The sequence below is a fragment of the Rhinolophus ferrumequinum genome, chromosome 21 (genome assembly GCF_004115265.2).
Source record: "Rhinolophus ferrumequinum isolate MPI-CBG mRhiFer1 chromosome 21, mRhiFer1_v1.p, whole genome shotgun sequence".
Taxonomy (NCBI): domain Eukaryota; kingdom Metazoa; phylum Chordata; class Mammalia; order Chiroptera; family Rhinolophidae; genus Rhinolophus; species Rhinolophus ferrumequinum.
Genome location: NC_046304.1, coordinates 46,259,342 through 46,283,175, shown reverse-complemented (window position 1 = coordinate 46,283,175; position 23,834 = coordinate 46,259,342).

The window sequence follows — 23,834 nt, the reverse complement described above, 5'->3', positions numbered from 1 at the left end:
CTCTTTGGGCAGGCACCAGCATCTTGTTCCCAGAAAATGGATAAAATATATCCAGCTCTCAGTATTTTTTTTTCCTACATAGATTGAATTGTGGCTTATTTGATTTAAAAAATTTTTAAAGAAAAAAAAGGGCACATACGTATACCCTAGGCTACACGACTAATTTTTAAAGGATTGGAGGCAAAATAGCCTCAGAATAACCCTGAACCTTCCTTCGATGATGCTTTCCCGAGGAAAATTTTTTAAAAATAAATAATTGTACATGTATTGGGTTAGTGCAAAAGCTGATTGTCTTTTCAGACACCCTTCTTGATGTGGTTGGAAATTGGAACAAGTTTGGAAAGCAATTTGACATTTTATAGTTTGGATATTTCCTCCTTTGCTTTCTACTTTCAGAAATGGAACACTTCATGATAGAGCGGCCCGAGGCATGAAATTCTACCGGGTATAAATATTATAAACTACAGGTAGCCTGAACCCTTCATTTGTTTTGTGCATGTTCTTCCCCTGCTATTCTACCCAATTTCCTTTGAAAGTTATAGAAGGGCACAACTAAGAAAATGTTTTACAATATTTCTGAATGTAGCAACGAGAAATATATTTCGTATATCCACTACTGTACTTTGATTTTGGGTTGAACCGCCTAAGTCACATTGGGTGGGGTGGTGTTTCTGTTTTGTTTTGATACAAAATTACTTCTTTTCAGAAGGGCGCGGCAGGAGATGAAAGAAAAGGATATTCCATTAACAAAGTATTACTACCTTAAACGATCATCAGAAGCAATGTCTCCAGCGCTTGTGGAGAAGTGGAAATTGCACCCTGCACTGCTGAGGCTTTTGCAGCCAGAAGGCTTCACTTACTTACTGTCCCATTCAAGCCCCAAACAAGACGCATGGACAACGTTCAACTTTCGCAAGGGGAAAGGAAATTTTAGTGATTGAACGGGCCAGCGACTTGTCCAGTTTTTGTTACTGCAACCAAAATGGACTGCAGATGTGTCTTTTTATGTTAGCAAGGACTTTCTTTCTAGTATGTGAGCAGATTTAATGGAGCCACGAATCTCTTTCAAGGATTTCTCTTTGTCAAGTCTCACGGTGGCTTCCTTGAGAGAAGGAGGGCTGGGTTAGCATTCCCTTAGGTCCTCTGCTTGTGTCTGTCCCTCCCGGGACCAACCCAAACCATCATTTCCCATTTTCTCACAACTTCCCCTACCTAGGTATTTTTAAAGAAAATAATGGAATTTGGTAATCATTCATTAAAAAATACTTAATGAAAGAGATCTTATCAGTTATTCAAAATAGTTCCATTGAGCTCTTTATTGCACTGCATTTTAAAATTACTAGGGTAACAAGGAAGGGGAAATTGGGAGTCACTGATCAACTGGCATAAAGTTTCAGTGATGCAAGATGAGTAGGTACTAGAGCTGGGCTGCCCAGCACCGCCTAGCATTCATAATACTATATTCTACACTTAAAATGTCGTCAGGTGGGCAGATTTTTATGTTAAGTGTTCTTACCACAATGAAACAATTAAAAAAAAAAAAAACACTACTTGGATAACACTAAAAAAACCGCATAATAATAATAACTACCTTTTTGCTTCCTACTTTATTCCAGAAACTGAACCAACTCTACACACATTTGTTCTATTTCACCAACACACACACACACACACACACACACACACACACACACTCCATTTAAAGAGGATTAAACAGAGTCTTAGAGAATTTAAGCAACTGGCCTAACTGGGTACAAAGTACAAAGCGTGGACTGGCCCCTCAGCCTGTCTGGTTCCAAAACCTATGCTGAAACTGAAATTTAATGCAGAAACTCAAATCACCTTGATATATCTTTACTCTTTTTAGACACTAACAGCCTGTTTAGATTAGGGCAAAGTATCAAATGTCCCAAGATAGAATTTCCATTTTATCCATGAAAAATCAAAGGATTTTTTTTTAACTTAGGGTATTTCCCGCCTTCAATGCATTTGATTCTGATTGCGCCTCCATTCTGTCTCCACTTTGTGTAAATATACCCATTCTGCATTGCAATGAAATCTTATTAATTCAGACCCGTCTCGTTTGGAATTTGCAATAATATGACTAAGCTGGGAAGGGCTTAACATTAACTTTTCTGTTTCCTATGAAGAAGAAATTTTTAAAGAAGGTGAATACTATTAAAATGATTTCCTGGAGTTTAATCTACCTAAGAAAATACAGCAATTCTCAAGAACCTAGCAACTACAATTTGCATATAAATTATTAGTTTTCAAATATCTCTTATGAAGTGATTAAAACTGCCCCAAAACTTGATAGCACTCAAATATTAGTTCAAGTTATACTATATAGTTGCAAGAATTTACAAAAATAAAAATTAAAGCACCTAGCTACAATTATGCAAGCTGTCTATTTATTTATTTTCAATCACTGAGAGTTTTACAAATTCCTTTGTCTTAGGCACTGTTTTTAAGTCGTGTTTTGGGACTGGCTTTGGGATCAGTGTGCCTGTGGCCCTTGAAGGAACGATACATTTTACGGCTGATTTCATTTGTTCTCACCTGTTTTAACCTAAGCTTTCAACCGAGAGTCAAAGATTCTAATCTGGACTGTCTGCCTTTGAATCAGTTGGAATTTCGGCAAATTATTTTGCATCTGAACCGATTTCCAGTAAAATAGATTAAATATCCGACTTCCATGCAATAGTAACAATGTAAAGCAAATGGAAGCCCATGACTTTGTTCCCGGCACACAGAAACAGCACCAGCAAATGAGAGTTTCTTCTCTCTATCCTTCCCTGGCAGACAACTGCACACCGTTGGCATCTGTGTTCAGGAAAGGTTTAAAAGTGACTCATGAGTGCCAAGGACCATGTCCCCCTGCTCCCCTGGTCAGTTGTCCAAAAATTCAGAAGGCTCTCAGAGTTTTAGACAAAAAACAAAAGACAGGCTCTAAGACAGAAATATAATAACAACTAAAAAAGAAGAAGAAACGCACTGAGGAGTGCCTGGTAAAGCTGTTCATTCCACTGTTCTAAAGTTCAGGCTCAAAGTACTGCTGAAAAATGAAGAGGAGGAAGAGTGAAACGGAGCCACTTCAGGAAAAGAATGATGTCATTTGCTACCTGGGCGCCTGGGGCTGTGGCAGAAACGGTATCTCTCCTTTTGATGCAGGCCTGAGGGCCTAGTCACGATGTCACCAGCCAGTCACACTCACCCTCTGCCGACTGGCAGACGCTGGACCATGCAGCAACTTTTTCAAACAGATCCTTTCAGAATCGGGCAAACGGCTCTTAATGCCATTGTCATCAGAATGAGTTTCACAGTCACCAGACTCAAGAAGAAGCTTATGAATAAAGATAAAAACTTACAATTTTTTCTGTGCTTTGCATTCTGGGGTGCACGAACCATAACATACACTGGGATGAGATGAAAAGAGCATCTTTTCATGTCAATTCAAATGTTAAGGAAATTTGCCATTGACGCTAAAACACAACTTCTTCCTCAGGCAGTTGTGGCTGGTAGGCAAGAGGAAAGAGGGAGCGCACTAGAAATCGTATGTGTGTAGGGCTTCACTCTCATTAAACCTTGCAGTCGATGTAGTAACACAGCCGTGGGAACCATCATCTTCCTCTTCATTTTCTTCAATAGCATCATTGTCGTCCCTGATCTATACATAAGACGGTGCAATGAATGTCTTACTAGAGCCCATACGTACATGAGCCATGGCCTCCTTTCTTTACACGACACTGTACCAACACCCCTGGTTTAAAGAAGGCAGAGTTGGCATTTGAACTCACTTCTGCCACTTATCTCTCTCAACATCAATTTTTTTCCTGAAAAATAAGAGGGTTGAGCGAGATAATAAATGTACAAAATAGAGAACTGTGCCTGATATGAACGAGATACCCTGAGGAATAATCTTTCCACTTCGGCTTACTCTCACTAGCTGTCTATTCTCTGCGAGCTGACAGAAGAATTGGGAAAGAAATACGAATTGACAGCACACGATAGTATCGCTGCCAACTCTAGAAGTTTGGAGGGCCATTCTTCCTCTTTAAAACACTCAAGGAAAGAAAGAAAGGAGACTGTGTAAACAGCTCTGATTTTCCTGTCTCTTGCTGCATCTGAGCTTCACCACTACGATAAAGTCTGCCAGCCAGTGCAGTCTGCAACTGCTTTCTGATCTCCGATCCAGTACAAACACAGGAACCAAATCATATTTCCAACCAATCAATCCAGGTCCTCTGAAAAAGAAAAGCATTTTCCTGGACTGACAGATGAACCTGAATTAAAAGAGAATGCTTTACACTCACAGGTGGCCAAGGAATTCACAAGCCACAAGATGGGGGCAAAAGTGCCTACCCCCAGGATAACCCTGACCCTGTTTCTGAAGGCATGAAAGCAATGATATAGTACGAGGCTTTTAAAGAGTAATCTTCAGGTGACTTTCATAAAGGGCTGAGTACCTACAGACACCCTTAAATAGAAACATCAGGAGCTCAAGAAACATAATTCATCATATCCATTTTTATCTGTAAAAAGCCTTTTCTGGAGGTCTGCCATAAAATCAACATATTCACATCATTCGGGATCTATTAATCTGACAAAATATCAGCAGTACAGAATGATTTGGGGAAGATATTTGGCAGAAAGTATAAATATCTCCAGACTAATGTGTGGGGTTAGCGTGAGGGGGGAGATTCTCTTGGAATCTTTATTAGCTCAAATATCTGGCACATATAGAAATTTCCAATTTGGCCATCAACAGAGGAACAAAATTAGTAGGACCTTTAGTACCAAAAGGACATGCTGCTTAGCTCTTTTTTTATTATTATTATTTTGTAAACACCAAAATGTGACATAATGATTGCAGTAAAATCAGGAAGGATAAATACTCAAAAAGAAAAAAAGAAAAAGAAAAAAAGAAAGCAATATAACCTGTAATTCCATTAACCTAGAGATGATAACTATTAACATTTTGGTATATATCCTTCCACATACTTTTATATGCAGAAATAGCAAGATTTTGTTGTTATTTTGTTTTACAAAAATGAAATCATAATATATGTACTTTAAACACAAGTTGCCCAAGGTCACTGCAGAAAACACAGAAAATTTAAATAAACTAAAATTTTTAGATCTTCTGGCTCTCCAATACTTGGTATCTAACTCCCCTGATACTTTTGATGCACTTTATACATTGAATAGAAACTTTTATCAATGGCATTATTGTATAGCAGGATTCTGGTACCTGATTTCCTCATTAGCCCGGAACATTTTTTATGTTAAAAAATATGGGTATGTATCATTATTGTCAATGGTCTCCTAGTCTATCCCTGAATATTCTTTGTATTTCTGAAAAAGAAATTTCTGAGTCTGAAGGTATGCGGTTTACTCTCTCCATAGCGCTGTGGGATCGTGCCCATTTCTTCCTAACCTATTCAATGTTGCACCTTATCGTTCATTTTTATTGTTGTCAGTTTCGTAGAAGAAAAATGTTGTCTAGAGTTTGTTAAATCAAATTCACCTTGAAAGCCATCTGTGTTCCTATGTTTAACAAATACTTTTATTGCCATTCCTGTGTGCCAAGCACTGTTATAAGTACTTAATAATTATTCATTAATCGTCTTAACAACCCTGTAAGATGGGTGCTATTATTATCAATCCCTTTTCACAGACAGGGAAACTGTGGCATGAAGAGGTGAATTAACTCAACCAGGAGCAAAGGGGTTGAAATTCAGACCAGTCCACTGGGCTCTGGCATCACTTCCACATTTTTGCACGTGGGTCCCTCTCCCATGCCTATTCCAGCAAGCAGCAACAACTCACAAATGTTTCTCTCAGCGCCAGCAAAGCGCTTTGCAATTACTCCCCAGTAGATATTCCCTTATATATTAACAACGTCCCATGGCTGCAAGGATACAATGGAGGATGGGAACATAAGCACGGGGCAAAAGGCATGAGGATTACTGTGACTGGCTTACAACAGGATGAATCATCCCCTGGGACTCGGCTTACTGCCATTCGCAGGAAAATTCAGGGTTCTGTTTGCAAACCAGGCATGGGGGTGGTAATAATGGCTGCTGAGTAACCAGCTAAAGGTATCTGCCACCCAGCATCACGTGCTTAGTGCCAGCAGTTGCAGGGGATGGTCTTCTGCAACCTGGACAGTGGTGCCCACCGTTAACAGGAGTCTCTATGCGAAAAAAAAGAGTTTCCCAGTTCAAGAGAAACAGATAGGAGTTCTGGTTCCAGTTACAGGAGCCATGAACATGGAACTTGCCATTTGGTATCAGCCAGTTCTACTCTGTGCGAGCAAACGTCCCCAAGTGAGGGACTGGGACTGTCACAGCATGTGGGGAGCCTGGGAGAGGGCAGGGCAAGAGGGGATCACACCAGTGCACAGAAGGGCAATCGCACATGGTACAAGTATCACAAATGGGCCACCACACGCATTGTAACGGCCACGTACCCTAAGTGGTAGGTGAGGCTACATCCCAGTCAAGAATCAGAATCTACGTAGACAGCTCAACGGTGATCATCAAAAGCCTAAACGTGGCTGAAAGGAAAAGGAAGAGACATGTCTCAAGTTCAGAAATCTGAACTGGCCAGGGTGAGAGCTTGAATGTACCAGGCACAGGTCAAGATTTCGGGTCCTTATTGACAGGAAGATGGAAGGGGAAGAGAATTCAGAGCAGGAATAGCACCTCAAGTTCAAAACCAGGGGCATCAACACACTCACGCCTAAGAGGAGCCGCGTGCCTCCTGCCCCCGACTGCCCACGTTCAGTGAAGTCTCGCCAGGTGGGTTGCTGTCCAGAGCGAGGCAGGGCTCTGAGGACAGGCTCCCCGCTGTGAGGCTTCATGGTTCAGACTCAATAGCCAGTGCACATATTCACTCGCTGAGGCTTCTGTGGGTTAAAAAGTTGGGTGATTTGTTCAGATGACTCAGCGTTTTCAAAGCTGTGAGCCGGAAGTCACTCGAGTGCTCTTTTCATTTGCACCCTCGCCAGCTCAGTCTTATATAAAACCTTATCGCACTAGGTTATTTTGTTATGCAAGTTGCAATTCAATGTTCAAACCCCAAGAAGTTTTCTTGATCCTTCACGGGTATGAAATTAAGAGCTGAACAGATGAACCGAGTGAGGTGCCTCTTTCTCCAGTCACAGGTTATTAAAGCTATGGCAGGATCTCTGTCCCTAAATCAGGGACTCAAGGAAGACCACAAAGGGACACTGACAGAAACACACAAGCACACATACATGCACACACGTGTACACACATGTACCTGTGTGCATTACATACACGCAGAGGCACACATGCACACACATGTATACACACATGTATATGCACACAGATGTACACATGCACACACTCTTGCTAATTTAAGCCAGCAGGGAAGCTTAACTTGTGAGTATCACTCACCCTTCCATACTTCACTTGTAACCTTTAAAGGACCAGGATATGTTTCTTATTGGAAAATGTAAAAAAAATAAATCCATAGAAATGTCCCCTATGATTGAAAACAGAAGCTATCCATTAAGACATTCTCATTGGAAAAAAAAAAAAAAAACTAATGGAAACTCAAATGAAATGGAACACCACCAATGCATTTTATCAACGGCATGTCAAGGAACCACACCCAACACATTGTATCAAAGGAATGACAGACACGCTCGACTGTCAATTACCTACAGGTTTCTCTTCCAAATTTATATCTGTCCCGGGACAAAGGCTCAACAAAGAATATGCTGGCTATAGTGAGAGCGTTGGGAGGAAAGTGGGCTACCCAGTGACGCAGAAAGCCACGGACCTCCATCTCTTCATCTCTAAAGTGGGATAAACCAGCCGAGCCAACAAACAGCCTACGGGGAGTGGGGTTGGTATCTTACTGGCAAGGTTACATTCCTACAATCAAAACAACCTGATATTAGCCCTAACCTTGGGTTATTTTTGTTGCATTGTTGCCAGTTAAAAAAAAAAAAAAAAAGATCAGGGGAAAAAAGAAGTCATGAAAATCCAGGTTAATCTCATGGTAGCTACACACAGCTTATTTTTTGCTTTATTCTATCTCTAGTTAAAGACTTGACCTTAGTTTCAGAAAATCCTACAAGACGTATTCATAAAATCATTTATTCATTTATTCTCATTCTCTCGTGCGCGCACGCTCTCTCTCTCCTCTGAATACCCAGAGCTATGCAGAATTTAAAAATCAAGATAAAATGGAAAAGCATTTTGAGGAAATTTATTTTTTGTTGTCAATGATATAGCGATATTTCTCATGGCATGAACAAAAGTGCAAACTTTGCCAAGAAGAACTGGCTGTGAATTTGGGAAAGAGTGTGGCTGAAAAGCTGACAGAAGAGAAGTGTTTATTCATGTAGGTGAGTGTGAGTGTGTGTGTGAGTGTGTGTGTGTGTGAGTGTGTGTGTGTGTGGTACAGGGAGGGGACAGGTAGAAAGTAATATAAATTTTTTCTCATTCACGGGGATCGATCCTTAGTCTGCCTTGAAATAACAGTCTAACAGAAGACGTTTAGCCCAGGGGAGACTAAGTTCTGTTCAGCCAACATCCCTTATTCACAGGCTTACTGTTACTACTGAGGCTGGAGTACATCAAACAGCTACTTGCTGTCACTGGATTGGGAGATCACAGTGTGAGAAATTCCTTGAGAATATCTACTAATGGTACTCCTAAGGAAGTGTGGGACACAGACTTTTATATAAAACCACAGCACACTTCATTTTCCTTCCTTCAAGGGGAGAGGGAGAGCTCCATCTACCTCTCAAGGTGCCTTGATTCAAAGGTGAAGAAGTTTTCTATCATTTCTCCTTTCAGACAGACTTGTAAGTGTCCCCCAGTTTCTCCTCTGTCTGGAAAGGGAGGCTCTGAGAACTCAGCTCTGTCTGAGACGGACAGTTTATCAGGGCGTTCAGCCTCCCTGGAGCAGACTGGCTTCCACTGGTGGGAGCGGGGAGTGGGGCTTCGTGGGATGGAAGCAGAAAGGGAGCCGCCAACAACAACAACGGAACTTTGTGTCAACACTGTCTTGTGCTGATGTGAATGAAATATAAATATTGCACAATGAGCCATTTTAAAAAATTCTTCAAAATATTACGCTCTTGCATTACGGGTGGCTAAGTGGAGGGAGGGACCTTCTGTTTCATCCCAAAAGAAAGTTAATAGCAGCCCAGGAGCTGGAAAACCAACTTCAGAAACACTTAATGTTTAGATCCACTTAGTGGTTGGAAAAAACAACTTTTTGAAGAAAAAAAATTTGTTTAAGAGCTGCTCCAGCAAGTGGAAACAGCAATTCCTTGTAAACAAACCTTTAACATGAAGGTATTTCTCAGTGGCGGAAAACCTAACTTCATAAAGTCAGATTTCTGAGATGTTTTTTCAGCTCCTCAGAGACTACAAAAGTAACCACATTCTGTCAGTTGCTGCATCAAATAAACAAATGTGAATGAGAGATTTTCCATATCCTATGTCAACCGAATGTGTGTCTGATAAAGGGCATGCAAACTTGGGGGCACGTTAACTGAGAAAATCGTGGAGAAAATCAGTTATGATAAAAAGCAAGCATTGCTTCTAGTTCCGCTACCTACTTCACAGGGGACATTAATGACAGTTTTAATGTGACGTAAGTAACTGGAGGCTGTTTGCAGATGCATCTCTCCCTTTCTGGCTACCACAGTGGCCAGAATTAACTGTGCCAGTTCTGAAGCCCTGTGCCTGACTCTGCACAGAGAACCCTCTGCTCTTTCCATCCCATAACCCAGCTAACCAGGGCGGTGTCAGGGGACAGGCGGGAGCCCATTTAGAAAATCCTACCCCTAACCTCGAGGTCAGCCTTATTTCCATGAAGAATAGAAACAATTCAGGTTTACACATTGAATGGCATTAGGAAAGAGTTCCTCACCGAAAAATCTCATGGGCAATCTACAATTAGAAACTAAGAAGATGTGACATATATACACAAGGGAATACTATTCTGCCACAAGAAAAGATGAAATAGTGCCATTTGTGACAACACAGATGGATCTTCAGATGATCATGCTAAGCGAAATAAGTCACACAGGAAAAATAGAGAACCATATGATTTCACTGATATGTGGGACATAAAACTGAAAGGAACAAGACAACCAAAGAAACAAAAACTCATAGACACAGACAACAGTTTAGTGGTTACCAGAGGGGAAGGGGGAACGGGGTGGCAGATGAGGATAAATGGGGTCAAATATATGGGGATGGAAGGAGAATTGTCTCTGGAGGATGAATACACAATGTGCTATATAGATGATGTATTATAGAATTGTACACTTGAAACTTATATAACTTTACTAACCACTGTCACCCCAATAAACTTCATTTAAAAAAGAAGAAAAAATTAATATGCATAATATTATCAAGATCTATCCATTTTGTCACTCCAATAAATTTTAATTTAAAAAAAAAGAAAAAGAAATTAATACGATTCCATTTTGCTACAGAACTACTTTTTAAGGACAAATAGCCTTGGAAATGCCATCAGTGTGTTGTTGTAGCAGTAAATTCTTGCTCTGTCAGTGTCTTAATCCCACTACTTTCCTGCTGAGTAAAGGTGTGCAGTTTACTTAGCCTAGCTGTGCCTCAGTTTCCTTAACTGTAAAATGGAGTAATTATCCCTACATCTCAACATTTATATATGTAAATAATAAATGAGACATATGAATGTCCAAAGCATTTGGCACCACGGCTAACAGATAGTGAGTGCACAAAAAAAGGATGATGTTCCCTATGAATTTATTTAAGCAATTGTTGTAACTCAGCTCTCAAAGAAAATGAGTATTTTCCTGGGAGGGGGTCACTGTTTAGGGAAGCGGGGGAGAAGGAAGCCTTGAGCTCCCCAGACAAGTAGTTTTCACGTGGTGAGTCCGGCGAGTTGATGGGAGAAACACATTAGCACCTCTGTTTCATTACTTATCTCAGCTTGAGTTTCCATTCCATGTATGCCTTATAATGTATTAGATATATTTGCTTAGCATCACGTGTACGTAATATATAAACAAGTAAGATAAACAAATATTGGGTACTTTTTTTTTCTGATGGAAGCAAAATATGTGGAGATAAAGGACAACCAAGTAGTAGCCACAGGTTTTTGGTATCTAGGAACATAAAGCAAAGGGAAGTATTAGGAGATGGTCCTAGACCCCAAAAGAGAAGTAAGGCCAAAATAGACTCACTGGGTTATCGAAATGGAGAAGGCTGTTAGCGGCCATCCTGCTCTGTACTCTTGGAGCTAAGGAGCCCAGCTTCCAGGCCAGAGAAATGACGCCTCCAAGATCACCCAAGGGCAGAGGTGAGCACTGAGCAGAAGTGTCCAGAATCCCATTCCATGGTTGGTTTTCATTACCTCATTCTGTCTACTCACTTTTGGGCCTATAACTATTTTATAAACCAACCCAAGCAAGGCAGCGATTTTAAAATCTGCACTTGCATCAGAATTACCTGGCAGCTTGTCGAAACACCGGCAGGCCCTTCCCCAGGATTTCTGATGGAGTAGATGTGGGGTGGGGACCAAGAATCTGCGTTCCTTACGAGTCCCAGGTGATGCTGTGATGTCAGTCTGAGGACCCCGCTGTCTTAACCATGGTGTAGAGTCAGAAGCTCACTTCTTTCTATCAATGGCCATGGATCTTTGAAATTTAAATAATTCCCATTTAATTATATCCTACTTACTAAATAAAATCGTGGGAGTGGGAAAAGTATTTCCGATGAGAAAGAGGGAGGAAAGAAGGAACTAACATACGTACTACGGGTTGGTGACTTTAGGAGGTGCTGTAGATACAACAGTAAGCAAAACCATTCATTGGCCTTTGTAGTGGAAAAGACACAGTAAATGGTATAAATGAGTAAACCATATAATACGCCGTAATGCTCAGTGCTAGGCAGGAAGATCAAAAAGGAAAGAGGAGTAGGGAGGGAGGCATGCAATTTGAATTAGATGGTCAGGGAAGCCCTCACTGAGAAGATGCAGTAAGACGTGAAGGAATACGGAAGTCACCCTGTGGATACCTGGGTGAAGAGTATTCCGGACAGAAGAAACAGGTGCAAAGGTCCTGAGGCAGGAACTCACTTAATATGCCTGAGCAAGAGGCAGGAGGTCACTGTGGCTGGAGAAGAGTGAGCAGGTCAGAGCACGGGAGTGAAGACACAACCGTATGGGAGAAGGGGGTGGGGAGGCCCCCGGCACCTGGAAATTATTGTAAAACTTTGGCTTTTACTCTGAGAGGAGAAACCTCTGAGAATGTCATGTCTGACTGAAGTATCAACAGGGTCTCCCTAATTGCTGCGTTGAAAATAGACTCAAAGGCCCAGGAGAGACAGGTGAGGAGGATGTTACGGTAATCCAGGTAAGCGATGGAAGCTTGGACCTAGGTGTCGTGACAGGGCTGAGAAGATCATATACTGACGGCAGAGCCAGCAGGGTGTGCTGACAGATTGTTCACGGGGTGTAGGAAAGAAGGGGGTCCCACCCCCCACCCTACATGCTTGTCCTGAGCAAGAAGTGGAAGAACAGAGTCGCCATTTCCTGAGTTAAGCTGTGACTTAAATGCAGTGCCTGGCACGTACCATAAGCCAGTAGATGTGAAATAAATAAACCCTGGTTTTAAAAGCTGAAAAATCTGAAGCTCATCTAAGTTAATTTACTTACTCGAAGTCATGTTATAACTGGTGGCAGAGTCGGGATGAAAAACCAGGCCTGTCCGGCCCAAAGGCTCACGGTTTCTCTGTGCAGCCGTCTGTGATATGCCCAAAGCCGTGAACCCGAGCAGGAGGGCGAGACAAACAGGCTCTCTGGTTTCCATTCTGAGTGTACCACGATCCTTCTGGCCCAACCTGACTGAGGCTCTGTCCAAGGGTCACAAACCAGGGACCTGCTGGCCTAATAAGGCCTGCTGCCATGTTTTGTTTGGCCGCCACCGCTCTGTAAAAACAATTCGCATTTGAATACCTTTGGGCTAGGCTTGTCCTTTCCAGTTCAGCCACACACACACCACCCCTCTTGCTTAGAGCAGTGCCCTTCAGATCTTCCGTTCCTGGCCCTTGGAGAGATATGATTTTTCAACCAGTGATTCAAACCGACACGCCAATGAGAATTTAGCTATGGAGTGTGCTCGAAAGAAGCCCGTGGGGTCGGACAGATATCAGTTCACACCCCAGTCCTATCACTGACCATCTGGGCGAGCCTGAGCGAGTTTTACCTCCCTTCCCCCATTTTGAACTATTGCTGTGAGACCTGGAGGAGAGAGGACACGTGATGTACACAGCACAGCAAGTGCTAAACGTCTGGTCGCGTTACAGGGCAGGAGCTGGCACACTTTTTATGTGAAGGCCCTGATAGTTTAACGGTTTAGGCTTTGCAGGCATACAGTCTCTGTCCTAACCACTCAGCTCTGCTGTAGGAGCATGAAAGCAGCCCTCGAGAATGCAGGAACGAATAAGCATGGTAAACAAAGTCTCAGTAAACTCGTATTTGCAAACACTGGTGGAGGGCCAGATGTGACCCCTGAGCTGCAGTTTGGCAATTTGCTGTTCTCTGCTGTCGAGCACTGCGGGTCATGCCCAAACCACACTGCTCTCCTGCTTTCCCTCCATGCCTACCAACAAAGAAATGCCTTCAGTGATATGACAAGGATCCTTTCATCTTCCCTTAGTCCAAGCTGTAAGGGGAGATCATAGTGATACCAGTTGCTGCTCTCACTCTCCCAATCAGAAATCAAGAAGGAAAACCTTCAGGGGCTTCATTTAAGATAAGGCCGGGAGGGACTGATACTCCCAGGAAGTGACGCATCCCCCGGGAGGTCGGGCTTGCCCTGATCAGATGCCTGGCAAGTGCAGCTTGGACAGTGCTCATCACCTGGCTTCTAGAATATTCCAGGAGGCAGCTGCTTCTCCCGAGCAGGTTCAAGGAACCAGAGAGATGGGTTGAGCTCCCCTGAGTGAAGCCTGCCTCCTGGCTCGGTCCCAATCTCAGAAGGAACAGGAAGGCTTCTACACCCTTGGCATCGGAGCGCCCCTGAGCCGCTCTGCGGCCACGTTTCCCATCCTTTGACCTAATCAGAGCTGTGATTTGTAGGTCTTGAGGGAAAGGCTGCTGGGTTGTTCCCACTGAGTTATTTTTGGGAGCTGGCACAAGAGAAGACGAAGCATTCACAATCCGTACCACTGGGCAGTGGGGAGCGAGGGCTCTGCGTAAGCCCTGGAGCAAACTTAGGTCATTTCCTTTTACAAATCTCAGAGGCAGGCAGCACCAGAAACTCTGGAAGGGGGCAGATAGGGAGCAAGCTGATGTCTTCATTTGCCTTGGAAAACATGATTTTTTTTTTTTCCTCTTCACCCACTTTCATCTTAAATGATCTGAAATGAAGTTGCCAAAGAACATGCAGGTTTGCGGGGGAGGATAAAATGGAGGCCAAGTTAATAGACAGAAAGATGTGTGAGGGAATCAAAACTACTGAAATACTCATTGAGCTTTACGCCCCCTCTGTCATTAAGAAAATCCTCTGAGGAAAGAGACTTACAGTACTGTATTTATCAATACTGTAACTATACATCATCTGTTTATAACAAGAAAAATAGCCACGTGTAAGAGGACCCATGTACCTCAAACCCGAGTAGTTCAAGGGTCAAGTGTATTTCTGTTTATATACTTCTGTATATCTGTGCTTTGCACAGTAAAACAGAAAGGCATTTTTGCCTACCCCCAACCAAATTTTCACCCCCTTGGGGGTGGTATTGCTGTCGTGGAAAACGCAAGTCCTAGACCTAGATCTAAGTACATATCTTAACACCAAATATCCACCGGAAGGTAAGGGCAAAAGTCATAATAATAGTAAGCAACTGTTATTGAGGCAGGAACGAACCATTCTAAGTGCTTTGCTTATATCAACTCATGTCATACCCCAAACTTGTCTATTCTAATACTCACTTTACAGATGAGGAAACTGAGGCACACAATTTCAATAACTTGCCCAATGCCAGTGACACAGTTACCGTGTTTCCACGAAAATAAGACCTAGCCAGACGATCAGCTCTAATGCGTCTTTTGGAGCAAAAATTAATCAGAACCCAGAGCTGCAGGTTCACTCGCTGAACCCACACATCTGAGCTTCACTACATCCGAGAGGCCATGTTCTGCAGTGCGCTGTTGGCAGAGACCCTGTTAATAAAAACAATGTGACAGCCGACAGACATAGGCCAGTGACTGTTCAACTGGACTGAACTCTGGAGGGGAAGCAAAAGCTCTCTCCATCGGCCCACGCACAGTGTTCATGGTGGTTTCGAACATTTGAATGGTAGGTTTTCCTAGAAAAGGTAGTGATGGCTTTACAAACAAACCCTTCCATATTCTCTCCTGAAACAGGAATTGGTCAATTCCTCTTCTATTCTCACAAATGCTACAAAGTGTAAGTAGAAAGAACCACAAGTTTGGGGTTCTAACCAATGGTATGAACCTGGTCACCTCACTTTTCAGGGCCTCGGTTTTCTCTGTAAAATAAGTACATTAAGACCTCCAGTACTGCTTCCATCTGGAATGCTACTACACCTTCTGGAAGACAGAGACACAAGCAACAAAAATACTGAACAGTTATACTGAAGCACCTTTAGTAAATGTCTACTGTGGGACTTATAACCATCAATGGCATATGGGCAAAGCAGGTAACACAAGTCAAGAAGACAGGCAGAGGCAGAGAGAGCAGTAACAGAAACTCAGGTCGGCATGTACTCTTCAAAGAGGGCTGTGAATAATCAACTCCTGCTGGCTGCTGCCAACAGGAGGCATGTGGGCCCAGTGCTACCAGATCATATTCTGATGTTTCCAAAAGAGACTGAAAAGCTGGATTCTTATGAGCACTTTGCAAATTTGTAGATGTGGACACTTCTGGGGGCAGACCGTACAGCAGCCTCCATGATTTCTGCTGCCGGGTGTTCATGAGCTTGTGTGATCCCCTCCCCCTGGCTGTGAGCAGAAGAAGTGAAATGCCTTCCAGACAATAGAATATGACAAAGTTAAGACTCAAGGTCTTCAAGATGGACAAAGATAGACTTAAGGTGCTAAATCTACTAGATTTTGAATTAATCAAAAAGCAGATGATGGTGGGTGGGACTGACTTAATCAGATGAAAGCCCTTGAAATAGGAACTGATCCCTTCCTGAGGTGAGACACTCTTCTGTGGGCTTGATGGAGGATGTGTCCATGTTGGAGAGAAGCTCATGCAGCAAAAAACGGGGCCTCTAAGACCTGAGAGCCGCCTCCAGCCTCCAGCCAGCAAAATGCAGGGGTCCTCTGTCCTACAGCTGCAAAGAAACGAACTCTGCCAACCACCTGAATGAGTGTGGAAGCGGCTTCATCCCCACTGCAACCTGCAGATGAGAATATAGCCCGGCTGACTCCTCAACTGTCGCCTGATGACACCTAGAGCAGAAGACTCAGCTAAGCTATGCCTGGACTCCTGACCCATGGAACCTGAGCAATAACACATTTGTATTGTTTTAAGCTTCTAAGCGTATATCGATTTATTAGGCAGCAATTGAAAAAGGGTATAATGGCTTTTTCAAATTTTCAGACACTTTGCAGGCCAAACTAACCTGAGCAGGACAGCTGGCCTATGGGCAGCCATTGTGTGACTTAGGATTGTGAAGTGCCCATAAAATACTACATATAAAATACCACATGGAGCCTGAGGTACTAGGCATTAAGAGATAAAAATAAGAGTATCTGGAGAGGTAAATATCACAATTCAACACACTGCGATAATTGCAGGACCCCAGACTGCAGAAGGATGGGACCTCCCGCAGAAACAGCTATCAGAGCCTAATTACACCCCATGTAAAGTCAGGAGCTGCCTTTTTACCACCTGATCTGCGTGCTTTGGGGAAGAAAAACTGTCTCATCTCCAGTCTCTGTTTCTTATGGGTGTCTCCATCACATGGTGCTTAATAATCTCATCAATGATTCCCAGTTTTCTTAAAAACTAGATGAAGGGGTTGCCTTTGAGCCTAAATGATAAGAGAACTGAGCGTATCCTCGTAAGCACCGCGGTATTTACATGCCCTCTCAATTTTATTGTACATCACCCAATGTTAGAATTCTCCCGAAGGAACAACTGTGAGGGACAGAGTGGTAAGGTTTGGGCACGTACCAGGTGTCTACGAGACGGTGTCATATCCCCTAAACACACATACAGCTGACACTGATCTAGGCCTTGAGACCCCGGGAAACTGGGGCCAAACTTGTAAAGGGTGACTTGGAAGCAGCCATGCAAACTTTCTGGGCCCCAACTTTCTCACCTCAATACCTCATTCCTGATTTCAAAAAATAAAATAAAATAAAATAAATAAAATAAACCAACTGGGTTTCTACTCATGCCTCCCAGAATACCTTCCCAACACATCAGCCAGAGTGATTTTCTTGAAACATCATTCAGATCATAACCATCCAATGGCCTCCTGTCATGATCACATCCCAACTCAATCATGGCCTGTGAGCAGAACCCCTCCTACCTTCCTTTCTCTCCCAAAGAGGAGTCGGCCATCAGAGCTTCATCATCGTTCAGCAGTGTCCCAAAAATACGTATCAGTCCTGGGAGTCTGCCAGTATGCACTGGTATGAGTGTATCAATACTCGAAATATGTAAATGCATCCTTACCAGTTGGTCAATTAGCTGCTGCTCTGAATCTCCCATGCGGTTCTCTGTGCTCGAGACCCCTTGATCTTGCCACGATTCCAAGCAAGCTGTTAACGCTGGTCAAGCAGGGGGCCTCTGGTTTTCTGCTCAAGAGCTATGGCCAGCACCCATTCAGTTGGTGGATACCTGTCATACTCGTTGCTAAATATCTGGGTTGTGCTATTGAAACAAGACGGTATGCAGGGGCCACCTAGTCACCAACCGAAGGAAGGGAGGATGACAAAGGAATAAAAGGAAAGGAGTGAAAAAGTTTCTTGAAGCCAAGAGCAGCTATCTTTCAGTGTGGTGGAATAAAATCTGCCCTGTCACTGAGCTTGAGGAACAACAAATGGGAAATCTGGAAAATAAACACGAAGCACACACTTGTGCTTTGCACTACCAATACCACATGAAGAGCGGAGTAATTATGTATTCGAATATCACTGCTGGGAAAAACTCGGTGTGACCCAAAGTTCAGGACTCAAACACATTGGTTCCAGGCGAGATTGCCTTTCATGGTGGTATGCCCTTTTTCCTCCACTGCCGTGTTTCTAGAGGAAATCAGATACTGCTCCTATTTACCGGAATGGGATCTAATAAGGGCGTCTTCTTGATTATAGAGCTACAAGGATCAGCACTTTCCCTCTTGCTCATGAGAAACCACATAAAACGAAACAACAGAAACCTGTAAGTATGTCCCCAGTGAATCACCCTGGCCCAGTGCACATACATGCCTCAAAGCACGTTTCTAGAGGAAGGCGAGTGACCAGAGTGAAACAAGAGGATGTCGGTACCATCTTCATTTCCTTCGTGTTGTCTCTCCCAGGTCTGGGCTCACACGTCGGCCCAGTCCCTGCAACGACATTACCAAGCACCCAAACATGAGTGAAGGGATTCAAAACAGATCCGTGTTCTCGGGCCAGCTAGACTCCTGTGTTGTGTTCCAGCTCCCCAGCCCCTACCCTGAGTCTCCTTTATCAATCAAATGTGTGTCCGCCGCACCAAAGGGATGAGCTGGTCCCTCTCTCCAGCTCACACAATTCCTTACCCCATTCCTATTTCAGGCCATGGTACTGAGCTTTTTGCCCTGGGTCTGTACTAAGCAAATTAACACTCCCATTTACCCTTTGTGACTGAAGGTCCCATTTCCAACCCCTGAATCCTATAGCTGGAGCCCTATTTAAAAACCTGGATCTGTCGATCCCCTTGCATGGATGAAAGCCCTAACGTAAGGTCCCTTAGTGCCACCTGCCACACATGTAGACTGCCCACCACTTGTGCTCTGTCATCCGGAGTGGACTTTGTGGTGAGACCTGCTGGATCATCATGCAATTTCTTTGTCTTCTGAAGCTTGGACCTAGGGCTGCTTAGAGTGCACTGCCAGGATAACATCTATCCAACAACCCCTTAGCATTGGCTCATCTGCTTTTTGTTACTTAATAGGTCCTAACCTGGTCCTAACTTCATGCCCTCCCCACCAGCCCCTTTCCCCCGAAATCCCAATGTATACTGTCCACCAACCTCTTCATTCTGGACCCTTGTGGACTCAGTCTACTTGGGCTGACGAAATACACCTTGAGGCTTTTTACCAATTGGGAGAGCCCACAATTGTTCTTGATTTTATTACTCATAACCTCATACCTGAAAACCAAAATGGGAGATGTGCCCTCCTTTACTAACTGTCATCATGCAGCCCAAGCAAAACTGTTTATTTCCTGGAGGCTCAGACTGAAGTTTTATTCGTTTCATCTTGTTACAAGAAAATGTGACTTTTGAACATTTTGCCTTCAAATATATTTATTTAAGAGGATTTGGGTCCATTATGTGAAATAAGACAAAAAGGATCAGTTAGGGGAGGAAATGTAACATAAGTCCATCATTTAGTAAGCCTTTCCAATTATATCTATTTGATTCTGACTTTCTGCCCAGATGCGAATGGAAAGTTTTTCCATTTAAAAAGCAAATATCTTTCATTGAAAATAGTGCAAACCAAAAATGTGTTCTTTTTTTTTTCTTTTTGTCTAGCCATATTTGCCGTCTTTATCTTGTTGTGACCTTTCCCCAACATATTTTTCTGTTTCTCTTTAGTGCCCAGTTTCTAAAAATAAAGTGGCTAGTGGATCTTTGGATAGAGACAATATTTTGATTTCACTGGTACATACAATCAGGAAACATATTTCTGTTTATACTCTAAAAATCAGTTGAGAGTTGTAGATGAAGCCACGTTCTGTCAGCACATTTTTTTTTTCCCAAAACCTGGAAAATGTAACAAAATCCAAAGCAGCTGTAGGAAGTAGAATATACACTCCATTTGCGCTCAGCAGGAGGAGAGCTAACAGGAGGTAACAGGATAGTTTCCACATGAAAAAGTTACAAAGAATTTAACCTGTAATGAAAACTCTGATAATCTCCAGGAATGAAAGATGCTTGGATGATGGGTTTGGGGTTTTTCATGAGTTCAAAGGATCTGGTTTTCCCTGTAAATGCTGAGCAGGAACAGGAGACATTCACGTGGTCATTATTATGTCTGAGCGCCAACAAAAGTTCAGACTCCATCTTTAAGCCATTAAATGGTGACTGTGTGTGCATTTTAAGACCAGGGATTAGCCTGCCCATGCCTTTCTCTAAAGAACACAGAAAGAAGAATCTCATTAACTTATCACCTTCTTCTCCAAGATAGGGATACCGATATGTAATTACCCATTGAAAGCTAGTTTCCTTTAAGATTCAGCGTGTGAAGATCCTGTAGCCCAGAGCTCCTCCAACTCTGACATGCCTGCAGAGGTCCTGTGGGCCTTGTTAAATGAAGGTTCTGATTCAGTAGGTCTGGGTGGATGGGACCTGAGATTTTCTGCATTTCTACCAAGCTCTCAAGTGGTCTGATGTTGCTCGTCCATGACCCACCATCAAGGTAGCAAGAGCGCAGAGGGTTTCGGGTTTCTGCCTTGGTGAATCTGTCCCTTCTGTGGTTGGCGGTCTTCACAGAGGTCCCAATGACCCCACCTCTTGGTGTTCAGTCCCTGTATTAATCCCCTCCCCTCGACAGTGGGCTGGACCTACTGACGCACTTCTAACAATCTGTATATGGCAAAAGTGATGGCACATCTCTTTTAAGCTCAGGTGATAAAACTCATGTATAAGGTGTGATCAAAAGATACTGTGAATGTTTAAATAAAAAGTATATATTGCAGTAAAAGACACGTTGCCGTTAATTTCCCTCAAAATACTCCCCGTCGCTTCAAATGCACTTATCCCATCATTCTTGCCACTTTCTGATGCAGTTCTGGAAGTCCTCTTTGTGTTATGAGTTTCAACTTGTTCGGTGCAGTCAGTCAGGTGTGAATTACGGTTGAGAGAAGGTGTGTTTTAAAGTGCATTGTAAATCATCCTCCATCATGATAAGGCTCTGTGTCACATACTACTTCCGATACGGCAATTTCTGCCAAATAAAAACATTACGGTGTATCCTCACCCACCTTATTCACTGGATCTGGCACCGTGGGACTTCTGGCACTTTCCCAAAGTCAAAATGATTCAGGATATCAAGGTAGCTACGACAGCCCAACTAAAGACACTTTCGAAAGAGGACTTCCAGAACTGCTTCAGAAAGTGGCAAGAATGGTGGGATAAGTGTGTTCAAAGGGAAGGGGAGTATTTTGAGGGGGATTAATGGCAACGTGTCTTTTACTGTAACAATTTTTTTTATTTATTTAAACATTCACCACATTGTTTGATCACACCTTGTAACTTTGGTCTAGCTGTCTGTCTTTCATTCTCTTTCCATTGGAACCGTAGCTCTGGGGACACTAGAAGCCATGGTTCATGGCTGTCCTTGGAGAGGCCACATGGAAAGGGACTGATGTCTCTAGCTAATTGCTGTGAGGACCAGGGTCTGCCAACAACCACAGGAGCAAGTTTGGAGGGAGATCATTTCCCAGTCAAGCCTTGAAATGACTGCAGCCCCTGCCGACACTGTTTGTATGAGGAACTCTGAGCCAGAGGCACTGAATGATAAAGGACGTGCCCAGATTTCTGATACTCAGAAATTTAAATAATAATGTGTCTTAAGCACCTAAATATTGGGATAGTGTGTGATGTGGCAACAGATAACTAATACAGTATGATTTGTAAAACATAAGTTCGTAAAAGTTATGTCTTCTTTAAAAAATCTGAAATTAGTGAGTATCTTATTAGCCCTTTACTAAGGATCAAACATTTTGGATACTCAAAACTCATTCTTGTGCAGTCACCCTATTCTTAAGGGTACCCAAGTACCACTGGGGCTGGACTTATCCTTCTTGGTCAGGTTGCAGTTGGCATTGATAGGATGTCTTTCCTTTGGGATTCAAACCAGTCTAGGCAGAGCTGACTCAGAGGGCAGTTAGGCCTAGGGCCCTTTCCTAATGTGAAATTCTGATCTTCTGAGGATGGCTTAAAGGTGGAACACCCTGTGCCTGGCTTCAGGAGATAGGGCCCTCTAATCGAGACGCTTTGGTTTCTGCTTATTTTCTACAGCTTTCTAAGGCAGGAGCAAAGCCACTGTACTTCAACAAAGACGATACATATTTATAAAGAGGCAGGGCAGACGAGTTCAAAATAAACCAGAGATGGCTGTTCACTGCTACCCAGGTATGTTTTTGATTTCTGCTCTCAGTTGTGTAGGTTCCCACCCAATCTTCAACTGCCCTTGAGCCGACCTTGTTCCCATGAGGACACGGCTTCTGTGAACTGAAGTCCTCTGGATCCTGATTTCAGCCTGTGGTCTCTGCACTTCCTTTTTTCTGTATCCACCATCCTCTAAGGCACTCAGATTTTTTAAAGGCGGGAGAGATCAAGGAAGGAGGGAAAAAAAAAAGAGGTATTTGGAAACTTAAGGCAAAAGTATGACAGATTTTGATGGGCTGATAGGCTATAACATATTGTATCTGAATTTCAAAATATATTCACATACTTCTTTCTGTTTCCATGCCTATCCACAGGACAATAGCTCCCTTAACTCTTAACCTCACCCAGACTGTGCTGCAATCATTGGCCACCAGTCTCTTGATTTCCTGAAGTACTGCCACTCTTTTGTGCCCCAAAGTGTGGTCAGCGCCACACTGCCCGCAGAATAAAGCCCACCATTCACAGCTCTCTAAGTCCAGTTCCCGTATGCCTTTCCAACGGTATCATCCATTACTCATTTCCCAGAACCACTCAATCCTGCAGACGCCCTTCCATGCCATTGTTCGTGCCGCTTACCCTTCATGGACTCCATCTCTCCTTTCTTCCCACATAAAAAATTTACCCTCAAACTGTCCACATCTCGAGCAGAGGCTGTCCCTTCCCAGGTCATTCCAGCTCACAATTATAGCATCCTCCTCTGAAAACAAGTGTTGTCAGTTTGTATGGCACCTGCCTATAATCTTCCTTTGTCCCTTTCTCCCACTATGGTAGGCAACTGTCATTTCCTTCTTGCATTTATGTACTTCAAGTAGTCATCTGTTATTATCACTCATTATTATGCAAATATGCAAGCAAGCCTTCCAAAAACAAATTGTTAGTAGTTATTAGATTAAAAGGGCCCTGTATTTATATTGCTTCCTGATTTATTAAACATTTAACTTCTCACATTCTAGATGTCCTTTGAATTGTGCTAAGTAAATATTTGTGAGTCTAATTAATAGAACTTGCTTTTCCCAGTGTCCTGAGCCTAATGCCAAACTGCTTGGATGCACAAGAAACACAATTACTGAATTAACGAATAAACAAGACCAAGAAGTGGCTGGATTGTGTATTACTTCCCAAAACTAACCACATTCAACTTGCCTGCTTCTATCTGCATGCTTGATTAACCTATCTTGTCAGACTCCATATTTGCTAGTGTGGGGACACACCTCTTGCTCATAGATTTCACTCTGCCTCCGACATAGATTAATACAGCAAAGCAAATAGAGAACAAAACACCTCACATTCTGAATATATTGCGTCTGAGGTTAGACTCACAGACTGTTAGAACCAGAAATGGTCTTTAGGAGAGGTTTCCCACACCCTGATTTTTCTGAGGGTTTTAATGGTTGTGTGATTTGCCAATATTCACACAGATATGCAACGTAGGCCATGACTCGATTCCCAGCTCACT